Below are 11,563 nucleotides of genomic sequence, written 5' to 3' on the forward strand. Positions count from 1 at the left end.
TGGGATGGTAAATAAGTATTTTAAGTTTCAAGTCAATAGTTTTGATAGTAACAGAGATATTTGACTTGACTTTATCAAAAACTTTAACCAAAATTTCTAAGTTAAAAAAGAGGCATAATTCCATCAAAATGTAAAGCAGAGTTATGGGGATTGTTTCTCATAGTGTAGAATTTGATAGTAAATAACTATTTTTAGTTTCAAGTCAATAGCATTGATAGTAAGAGAGATATTAGACTTTATCAAAAAACTTTGTTTGAAAGTTTAACTAACGGCGACGCCGACGCCTGGGCGAGTGCAGTAGCTCTACTTTATTCTTCGAAAAGTCGAGCTAAAAAGTACATTACACTATTAAAATCACAGTAAAGCTATTTCAAGTGTATTCTGTTTTATTTTGTGTTGTGTTCATTCCAAGTGGTGTGTGTGTTTGTGTTTGTGTACTTTAGTTGTATGTATGTATGTACTGTGTTGTGTTCAGGTTGTGTTGTACATGCCTCTGTGTGTGTGTGTGCGAGCCTGTGTTTGTAAAGTATTACCTCTGACATCAACTAAGGTACTTCCTATGCAAAACTAGTATTTATATCAATACAGAATTACAGGAGACTAATTATTATCACTGTTAATTTGTACACATACATCTTTTTACATGAACCATATTTATATGATAAAAACTGAGGAGCAGTCGCTAATTGAAAATTGAAAAAGTCTTAAAACCAAAAAAAAACGGTATTAAGAATCTGACCACTAATATGGGCACTACTGCGCAATTAAGAAATGGTTTAAAAAATCAGATATCACCCTGGATCAGATCAAGGATGAACTAATTAGCAACTGCTTCTCAGATTTGATAAAAATACTCAACACATACTACAGAGTAAAACAAGATATTACATCAAGACATTATTTATATTGATAAAACATCAGTGTTTTTATACAATGTTAAAAATCATACTTAATTATACAGGATGTTAAATCTAAGTTGAAGAATACTGTAGCAGGTTTTTGCGGTCACAATAGTCATATCTTTGTTGGAGAGTATAAAAACTAGTTTTTCATCTTCTGTTAAATTAACAAAATTCATGTTTATATTAGATGCTTTGTTTAACATTGGTTGCCTTAATTCATTATATGAACAACATTCGAAAAGTACATGTTTTTTATTTTCTACTGACGATTTACAAATAGGACATATTCTGTTTTCAATAGGGAGGTTTTCATATCTTCCGGTCTCTAATCTAATTGGCGCTACACCACATCTAAATTTAGTGAGAGAGGCTCTGTGTTTTAAAGGCATATTCAAACTCACGTAATCTTCAGTTAAAAAGTCCTCTTTTAGTAATTTATAAGTCCTTAGTTTATTTCCCCCTCTTCTGCTTGTACCAGTATCTCGATTAATAAGAGTTTTCCATTCAGCTTTATAAACTAACATAGCTGCTTCTGCAATTTTATTACAGTAGTTTTTAGATGACATATTGGCACACTGTCTTGAAACTTCAACTAAATCTAACTTCTCAAAACACCTAAGATACTCAAATTGCCAATTTTTACATCTCTGACCACTTTTCAACAAACCTGTATTGAAAACTTTATAATTTACTCTATTAGTTTCCAGTTTCATAAATCTATGCCATTGTTGACTAACAGATCTTAACTGTTTCACATGTGGTGGTTGCCAGGCTAATTCCCCATAAACAGCAGCATTAGGTGTATACTTTCCGATCCCTAAATAAAATCGCATAGCTCTGTTTTGTACAGTATTGATACACGAGTACGATTTTTGACCCCATATTGAAGCTCCATATGCATTAACTGGCCATACTGTTGAATCATATAATTTAACAAATACATTATATGGCAGTGTACCCATAGATTTTGATTTAGCAATCAGTAACCCTAAAGCCCTGCTCGCACTCTGAGCTACACATTTAGCTGTTTTACTGTAATCTAAATATTCAGTAAGTAAAAGACCCAAGTATGTATACTGTCCTACAATTTCTAAAGCATGACCACCACACGTGAAATTAAATGTAGTTCTATTTGTCGACTGTGGACGAAAATGTACAATATTGCTTTTATCTCGATTAATAATCATAGAATTCATATTACACCAGTTATCCAATACATCTAACATACTTTGCAAATCATCTTCGTTTTCTGCAATAAGTACTACGTCATCAGCATATAATAAAATACAGACTTGTTCATTATCTAAATGGATTCCTACTCCAACTGCCATTATACGTGTAACTAAATCGTTAATGAAAAGGTTAAAAAGCATTGGAGACAAAGAACAGCCCTGACGTAATCCACAGTGGACATCAAACCAGTCAGTGTTTAGGCCATTTAGTCTAATACAAGAGGATACAGACTGATGCAGTGATTGTAATGCCAAAAACATATTGCCATTTATACCAAAATCACCTAATTTTTTCCAAAGAATATTTCTATGTATAAAATCATAGGCCTTCCTATAATCAATAAAAGCACAGAAAGTTGACTGTTTAGCCTTTTCCTCGTATCAATAATATTGGTTAGCGACGATAAATGATCAATCGTACTTCTATTTTTTCGAAAACCATTTTGTTCATCAGATAAAATGTCATTGTTCTCTGTCCATTTAGACAAACGGTGGTTTAAAATTGAACAATAAATCTTATACATAGTACATGATAACGAGATACCTCTGTATGACATTGGATCCCTGGATCTATTGTATTGGATTTAGGAATAGGACTTATAATAATTTTGCCCCAATCTGACGGAACAACACCCTTATTGAAACATACAGTAAACAATATATGCAAAAAAGATACAGAACAATCATTTTTTAGAATCTCCATTGGAATGTTATCGAAGCCCCACGCTTTATTATTTTTTGCATTATTGATTGCATTACGTACTTCAAAAATGGATATTTCTTCATTGAGAACATCACAATTGTTATTTGTATGGATATAGCTCTCATTATTATTCACATGATTAGGACCATCTTGCATAATATCAGTATCTACTTGTCTGGTAAAAAGCTTACTAAAATCCATTTTCCATTTGTTCAGAACAATATCAACATCGTTTGAAATACCATTCTCTGTGGCTACTTCCATAGGAATAGCTTTTTTCTTGGACTGAGAAACGCCTATCCTGCCTACGAGTACGATTAACTGCCGACTGTGACAATAGGTGGTGAGATAATTAACGCCTTCGGCGTGTATCACTCAATAAACAAGGGGATTAAAGATAACTGTCAAAATTACGCATGAAGACTAGAGTATTGATTTCCGGGCTACTCGATATAGTGTTTCAAGGTAGCCCGGTGGGCACGCTCTGAAAAAAATAGTAGCCCGACAGAATTTTCCCGGGGCTCCGGACATGGGATTTCTGAAACCCTGTATTAAAGTTGTCTGACGTTTTTTATTTTAATCTAATATATTTTAATTTATTTCTAAAATTATTGTTTTGTTCCTTGAAAATGTCTACAGAATTATGTTCGTGCTAAAATCAAACAACTTGCAATGTAAGATTTATCGCTCATTAGATTAAAACTGTCATGTATTAAACCCCCGATGGCTGTAACAGCAGTCGAGAATTGCTGACGTTAACAAAATTCATAAAGTACTCACCAGATTAACTCAAAAAATATCTAACGGCAGCATCGCTCCCAAGAAAAAAAAAAGGTTCGTTTCAGAATTTGAATACATAGACTGCTTAGACATCAGTACTACTAGCACTACATGAAAGACGACATTCAAAGTTAGATCCCGACCTGTTTGTGTTATTGGTGATATCTTCAAAAATACGAAATACTGTTTTATTTGACACAAGAACAGGCAACAAGAGATGCCCTTTAAATACTCACAACATCTATAAAAGCAAAAGAGAAAGAATCTGCTCAGTTTTCCCTGCAATACACAGTCTGACTGGTTGACACAACTAGGGATTTTGTTCGCATAGGGAAAGTAACACCACTCAAATTAGTAGAGAAAAACCAGGAGTATGTTGCAACATTAGAGAAAGTAGGTCATACACATCACTGTTCGTTCTGATGACCTCTTTAACGACATGGAAAATAGTGTCTGTGCAATCTATGGATACAAAGAATACAATAACATCTACAAACTTATATTTGACATGTTTCTTGAAAAGTATCATGTACATGCGTACATATAATGGTATAGACATGAATATATCGCTAGTGTGCCAATTGTCACTTAAAATGCACATAACACGTGTGAACTATCTATTTTTCATGAGAACAACCCGATTCTACAAAAAGTAGATGAAAGTGGATAGATATTTGGATAAAAAATATATTTGAATATGACTGGTGTTCCGATAATATAGTACCTCAAGAACTAGCTGAAATTACTTGTGTCATACCAGAACATGTGACGAGGATGATACTGATGAAGAAGTAGAGATGGCCAATATAATTGACACCATATACGAAACAGACAGTGATTATGACGACTTAGGTAATCTAAAATATCCAACTAAAAAGAACTGTTAATAGCAGTAAATACTAAATTGCTTATTACAAAGTAGCAGAAGAATGATAATTTAATTGTTTCCCAATTCTGATTTATGTGAATTGATTTGGTTAAGCAGATAAGCAGTTGTAAGCGTGTAATTTTCAGTTACTAAAATACACATTCAGTAACGTGTCGTAAGGTAGGTTACAATGTCAGTGCTGCGTTATATGCACTTTTATATGAAACTAGTGCGAGCTTGATAAATACACGCATTATCTAAGTCTAAATATCATTAAAAGGATTACACAAACAATCTACTGACTGAGAAATGAAAGGTTATATCATGAATTTTAGTAACGAATATAATAATGGTAACGTACTTGTTCTTAAAACTGTTGAACGATAAATTCTTTAATAATATGTATTTGAAAATGCATTGTTTTAGACATATCTGATATTTTCTGACAATTAACCCCTATTGAAATAATTGATAGGAGTATTTTTATTAAACAAATGGTAACGTAAATTACAAAATGAAATGATCGACTGAGAGAACAAAACTAAGCGGGAATATTGACAAAAGCATATTCTGCACTGAATCAACTTCCTTGTGATTTTGGTTGTTTCTACCATATAAATCACCACATTCCAGTTTTATCATTTGTTAAATAACTGTTAAGGTAACGTAAATAACAGGCTGTAACTCATAGAGAACCCGCTTGCCAGATGGCAGAATTCAGAAATATGATCTACAGACAAGGAGTTTCAAAAATAATTGGGTCTACAAAAATCCCTAGAGGCGGGATTCATCTTCCAGCTCTAGGCCTATTAAATAAACAATGTCAAATTTTCTATGAAGCTTTACAGGGGTATGCGAAAATGATATACATTTTGAAACGGTCATGTACATATCCTATTAAAAATAGCATTTCTCATTGCAATGAATGGCAAATACAATAAAAAAATAACTTCAAATCATTAAAACAAATAAATTATGCTCGCGAAAATTGATACCAGTTTGACTAATGTCAACGCTGCTGCATTGAATGCTGGCTGTGTGTAGCGAAAATCAGACAGCGTAGCTAAAAACATTTGATAAATACGACATGAAATGCGATCAAGTGAGATATCACATTCATTGATTTTGCTGTTTAAGTCACTGGTGTATAGCAATTAACAAACACCTGTCTGTGAGACTTTAACCGTGTATTCCCCTGTGAATACTGGTTTCTTTCATAACTCATGCGAAATAATAAGGCACTAATCGGTTACAGATAAAAAAAGGGTACTTCATTTCATTGGTCGCATTTCGTGTTAAGTCTCTTGAATATGATTGTGAGAAAAGGATTTTTGCACAAAATATGAAACTTGAGAGATATTAATACATTTGACAACTGACATTTAACTACTCCGAATAATAAAGGATTCAAAACTGAAACTTTCAATGAAATAAATGTATTTATTTCTTACATGAACACGCAAAACGTACTAACATATTTTTAAGATACCGGTATATTTTTAATTAATTGATGCAAAAAAAAAAGAAACCTGTTTTTTTTATAATTTCTTTTGGGCTGAGATTATTATAGAGGCGAAAGACCAACTGTACGCTCGGTTTAAATCCCGGCTCGTGCCGGAACTCTTTAGATAACTATAACGATATAACTTACAAAACAAAAATAGATTTTGAATAGTTTACACCACTATTTAATTATTCAAGTATATACCAATTATTTACAAACAGTAAAAAAATTACAATCTAATCAAATTCCCATGACGCAATCAACTTAATGCAGCGCCTGAGCAACCCCCCCCCCCCCCCCCCCCCCCACCCCGCGCTCCCGAGATACATTGACACGAGCATACGAAAAAAAAAACACCGTAAACCCCGTGGCAGAAGTACTGGTGTCCTGCTATTGGTCGTTACACTTAGCAACCAAACACAACAAGTGTTCGAGAAAATCCGTAAATAGTAAAAACGAAAAACAAGTTTGAACGTTACCCGTACGCGATCATATAAAATAAAGGAATTTATGTTCTCTTGAGAAATAAATCTATGTTATTTTTCAGTAGGTACGCATGAGCTATAATTTCTGCTTCTGTTACTCAAATCCAGTCCATATAATATAACGTGCCTCGATTAATCACTTTCACGCACGAGTGGTTCACGGGTTGGGTCGTTTTGATCAATTTTATATTTCAAACCGGTTCATTCCTTCACAAATTACTAAGCAGGCAAGTCGACATTTCATGTATAAAAATACCCTCCCTCCTCACCCTAACAATTTTTGGAAAAAAAATCTGCTGTCGTATTATATATTTTTCAGCGCCAGTACACCAGGTCATGCCACATACTGCCACACCGGTATACAGTGCCTTTTATGGATAAAGACAATTATTCCTTCCAAGAAGTCAAACGTTCGCCACCATGTATATGAAGGCTTCATTATGGACTGTTTAAGATATTGCTCATGCATATGAAAGTGTTTCATCTACGAAATTCAGCGGTTTTTTTTCAGTTTATTTAAGTATTTATCTGTATATTTGATTTGTCCAAATGTTAAGACCTGTATCATGTCCAATTTTCATTTAATACCAGAAAAACGAATGTTATAGATCAAGGAAGTTGGGGTGGGGGGGGGGGGGGGGTGAGTGGAGACACCTTTCTGTTTGCAGCATTTGGACATCACTACCTCCCCCCTCCGCCCTCCAAATTAAGATAAGTAACTAAAAGATGAGGGTAAAAAAGATATTTAAATAGGAGTTAGGGGTTAGGCAGCCGGCTCGCAGTTTCTCGACTTCCTTTTGAAATAGTCCTGTTAACAAAATGAAATAGATTCAGCGAAACTTTAAGGTTGTGTAACAAAAGAAACTGTTTGTTTTTATTCAGTAAAGAAAATATTTTATTTCGTAGAATATGATAATTATGTTGTATCAAGTAAACACGCGGGCAGCAGCGGACTTTTTTATTTTGCTGCAAAATATCATCTTCTTAAGAGTAAAAAAAAAATAATATCATTTTAAAGACTTAAGTTTTAATTGTTAGTCGTGACTTTTGTTCACTTCATGGCTGATATATTGCTGCATAAACATGGCAAAAATATGGTATCTATTTGGCAGTTTTATTCTAATTATATATTCTCTTGCACATGCACCGGATTCATATTTTTGTTTCCTTTAAATCCATTATCATGATGTTGAGAATTCGTTGAGCATCTTGGCCTCGGAATTTCGGCAGCTGGATTTGCTAGTAGAATTTGCAATTTTGCATTTCTCCTTCCATAGTCTAGTACATGTGTACTTATCATAAATTTAGAGCTTCAGCATCATAGCGTTGCCTATTTTGTTTCTATGCAATTTGGCTAGAAATCTATCATTTCATGCTTCATTTCATGATACTTCTATCTCATACAATATGCCATGATATTTCATTAATTTTCTGTAATGATATTATAATAACAAAAGTCACGGCCTTATCCCATTCAATCAGCATTAGTTATTTATTGTCAATAATCAGAAGCGACAGACTGCTCTTACTGATATATGGTTAAAATCTAGGTCAGTTCTCGTCATGGTTAAAACAACATGTATCTCAGAGTGCGGGCGAGTCTGTCGCTTCTTATTTTCATGTCCTACTGATAAAATAAAGTGTAATAAAAAGACTGGACACGCATGAGACTTTAAAATTAGCATAATTCCAGTTTGTTCAGTTTTGCATATTATTTTCTCGTTTAAGGCAAGCCCATCATTTCTCTTTTAGGTCTTTTTGTCTTTTAGCGGTTTCTTTGTTTACCACTCGTATAAGACAAGCCCATTATTTTAACTCGGTACCATACGCCGCTTTTCATGGAATTGCACTCTGTGTATCATTGAAGGTTCCATGTACACCGTCATGAGCACATTTGCAGATATCTTTTTTAACTTGTAACATGCACGAATGTTGAGTTCTGCTCAACCCGGAGCGAGAGGGTTTTGACGGTATCATGCGTTTCTTTAATACTTCCGGGAAAAGCTGGTCATCTGACGTCATTTTCTGAGGTGTCAAAAAGTATATGGCTGACGATATTGTATAAAAATGTACTTGCCGTCATGAGGGTATATTCTTTATATATAGTTGTATCAAAAATTGTACATTTTGGTGAAGAAAATATATTTTTAAACCGCATAAGGTTCCCTTTTCACACAAACATATTGTCTTGTACTTCAAGCTTTATCCTGCCTACTACGTCTTTACATCAAAGCTTCTATTTGTGGTTAGTCTAATATGCAATGTCTGGCTCTGGATGTATCAGCTGTGCTCGATGCTTCCAGAAGGTCTGCTCTTACCATTTATTTTTGTATCAATCCCATAGGTATGTAGCATCAGGCGGATAGAATTGACGTTCTCACTGGCTTGATTATAAATATCTAAAATACAGCAGAGCGTGTTGTTAACAAGTGTCGAACATCGTATCTACGGAACACAAATCCCTTTGGGAAACATCAGTTATCATTTCGATCAATGACAATCATAACATATAACTTAGGTTTTGATATTAAAGCTACATAATTAATGCAAAATCAATTTATCAATTTGCGGCGCTAATACACTAAATGGAGAGCCATATCAAGAGAAAAAAGTAGAAAAAACATTTCAAACATAAAACTTACATTTTCGGGGAGATCTAGACGTTTATTATGCATATATATGCATATAACTTTAAACTGATCGTTTACAGTCATGAGATTTATGTACTATATATTAATGTATGCACAAGGTCTTTCATATTTTGAACTCCAAGAATACTATTACGCTATTTCAGTAATGGAATAAATATGAACTGACTGCGAATATTCTTGCTTCAATCCAGCACTTACATGATTAGACTACTATGTATTTTCTTTTGTGTGTGGGTGGGGGCGGGTGGAGAGGGGTCGGAGATGGGTAGCGATGTGGGAACCAGTGAATTTGACGGGAAAGAGCTGGTACCAGTTACTAATTAGCAATTTTTGGTGAAAAGTATAAGATGAGGCTTTGAGAAGCGCTTTCTTTGTAATACAATAAAGGATGTCATAGCATACTACTCAGCTTGCAGAAAGATTATTATAGAAAGACTTTTGATAATACATCAGAAATTGTATGAAATTCAATATCACACAACATATTCTAATGATTACACATTGCACAAGAAAATGTGCTTAGCAAACTTAATGTTCCGTAAAAACTGTTAACTGACGGACAGATGCACACATCATTCCATAATACGTCCGTTTTTTCTATATACTATATACTTGTAGCAGTGAGCACTATGCTCTACTTCATGACACTGCCTCTCTGGAATATCATGCCGTAGACCCTACTCATTCACATTATACTGACACCGGGCTGACCAGTCCTAATACTATCCTCTTAATTCTGAACGTCCAGCGAGGAAGCTACTAGCTTTGATGTCCACGTTCATTGATGAGAAGTAATAAATGATGCAGTACCTTTTACGCCCGTTAACACATCTCCCTACTCGATCAAGTCAAGGTCAAGGTCTGCCAATGATATGGCACTGCTATGAGACACAGGAATCAGCAGAAGATAATGCAATGACTTATATAGAGTTTCATATTTGGAAAGGTTATAATGCATAGTTTAAAGCATGCCTCAAAATTAATGTACACCAAAATAACAAGAGGGTCATGATGTCCCTGGATCGCTCACCTGAGTTGTACGAGCTACAAGTTTCAAATGTCAAACTGATGCTAAAATATTAAGAAAGTAGGTTAGTAGGTCACATTCATGGTCACTGAAAGTCAGTTTTAAGATCGGTGTGCAAAACTGTACATGTCTTCCAAATTTCTAGGCTGTATCGTAAAAAACAAGAAAGTAGGTCAGTAAGTCACTTGTGGTCATCAGGTAATTATAATTAAACCGTCTCGGAAATAATTATGATCTGATAATTTTTGAAGTATTTTTTCCTATATAACTCATATAACAAGTGACCCCCAGGGTGGGGGCTCTTTTCACACCAGGGGCATAATTTGAATAATCTTGTTACTAGGCAATGCTACATGGCAAATATCAAAGACCTAGGCCCTGAACTTTCAGACAAGAAGATTGTTTTTCCTATATAAGTCTATGTAAAATTTGGGACCCCCGGAGCGAGGCCTCTTTTCACCCCAGGGGCACAATTTGGACAATCTTCGTAGAGGACTACAAGGCAATGCTACATATAAAATATCAAAGGCCTAGGTCTTGTGGTTTCAGACAAGAAGATTTTTTTTTTAAATTCCTATATTAGTCTATGTAAAACTTGGGACCCCCGGGGCGGGGGCCTCTTTTCACCCCAGGGGTCAGAATTTGAACAATCTTCACAGAGGACCATTAGATGATGTCACTTGCCAAATATCAAGGCTCTATGCCTTGCGGTTTTGGACAGGAATATTTTTAAAGATTTTCCTTTCGGTTGCCATGGCAACCAGAGTTCTGCATGGATTTCAATTCTTTGGGCAAGTTTGAAAGGGGGCCACCCAAGGGTCATTCCTGTGAAGTTTGGTGTAAATCTGCCCAGTGGCTTTGAAGAAGAAGATTTGTTTTTGAAATTGTTGACACACGACGCACGACGGAAGACGGACATCGAGCGGTCACAAAAGCCCACCTTGAGCCTTTGGCTCAGGTGAGCTAACAAAAAAAATATGATGGCTATTTATACATGACCAAGCAAATTTATTTCAATTCACTTCAAAACTTTACTGCACAACAAACGCAGTGAATAGCATTTTTTGGACATTCTATACACTAAACAAGTGTTTTAATATCTGAAACTCATCAAAACATTTTTCTTATTGTTTACATTTACTGGCGTATGAAAGTTGAACTATATATTTAATGTTGCCTCTTGAAAAGGGATTCGGGTTGTAAAAATGAAAATGTAAATCTCGGCATTCATCGTCGTTGTGAACTTTGACAATAGCTTTAAATTTAATAAAATCTATGAAAAGATCCCTTGGAAGCATGTTACTCGGTTTGATTGAGTCTGTTTCGGACATAGTTTTTTCCCCAAAAATAAATGCACCTTTATTTAGATGCTATAAAAAGTGATCTCAACCCTACTTATTAAAAGGTTTGT

The sequence above is a fragment of the Mercenaria mercenaria genome, chromosome 17 (genome assembly GCF_021730395.1).
Source record: "Mercenaria mercenaria strain notata chromosome 17, MADL_Memer_1, whole genome shotgun sequence".
NCBI classification, from domain to species: Eukaryota; Metazoa; Mollusca; class Bivalvia; order Venerida; family Veneridae; genus Mercenaria; species Mercenaria mercenaria.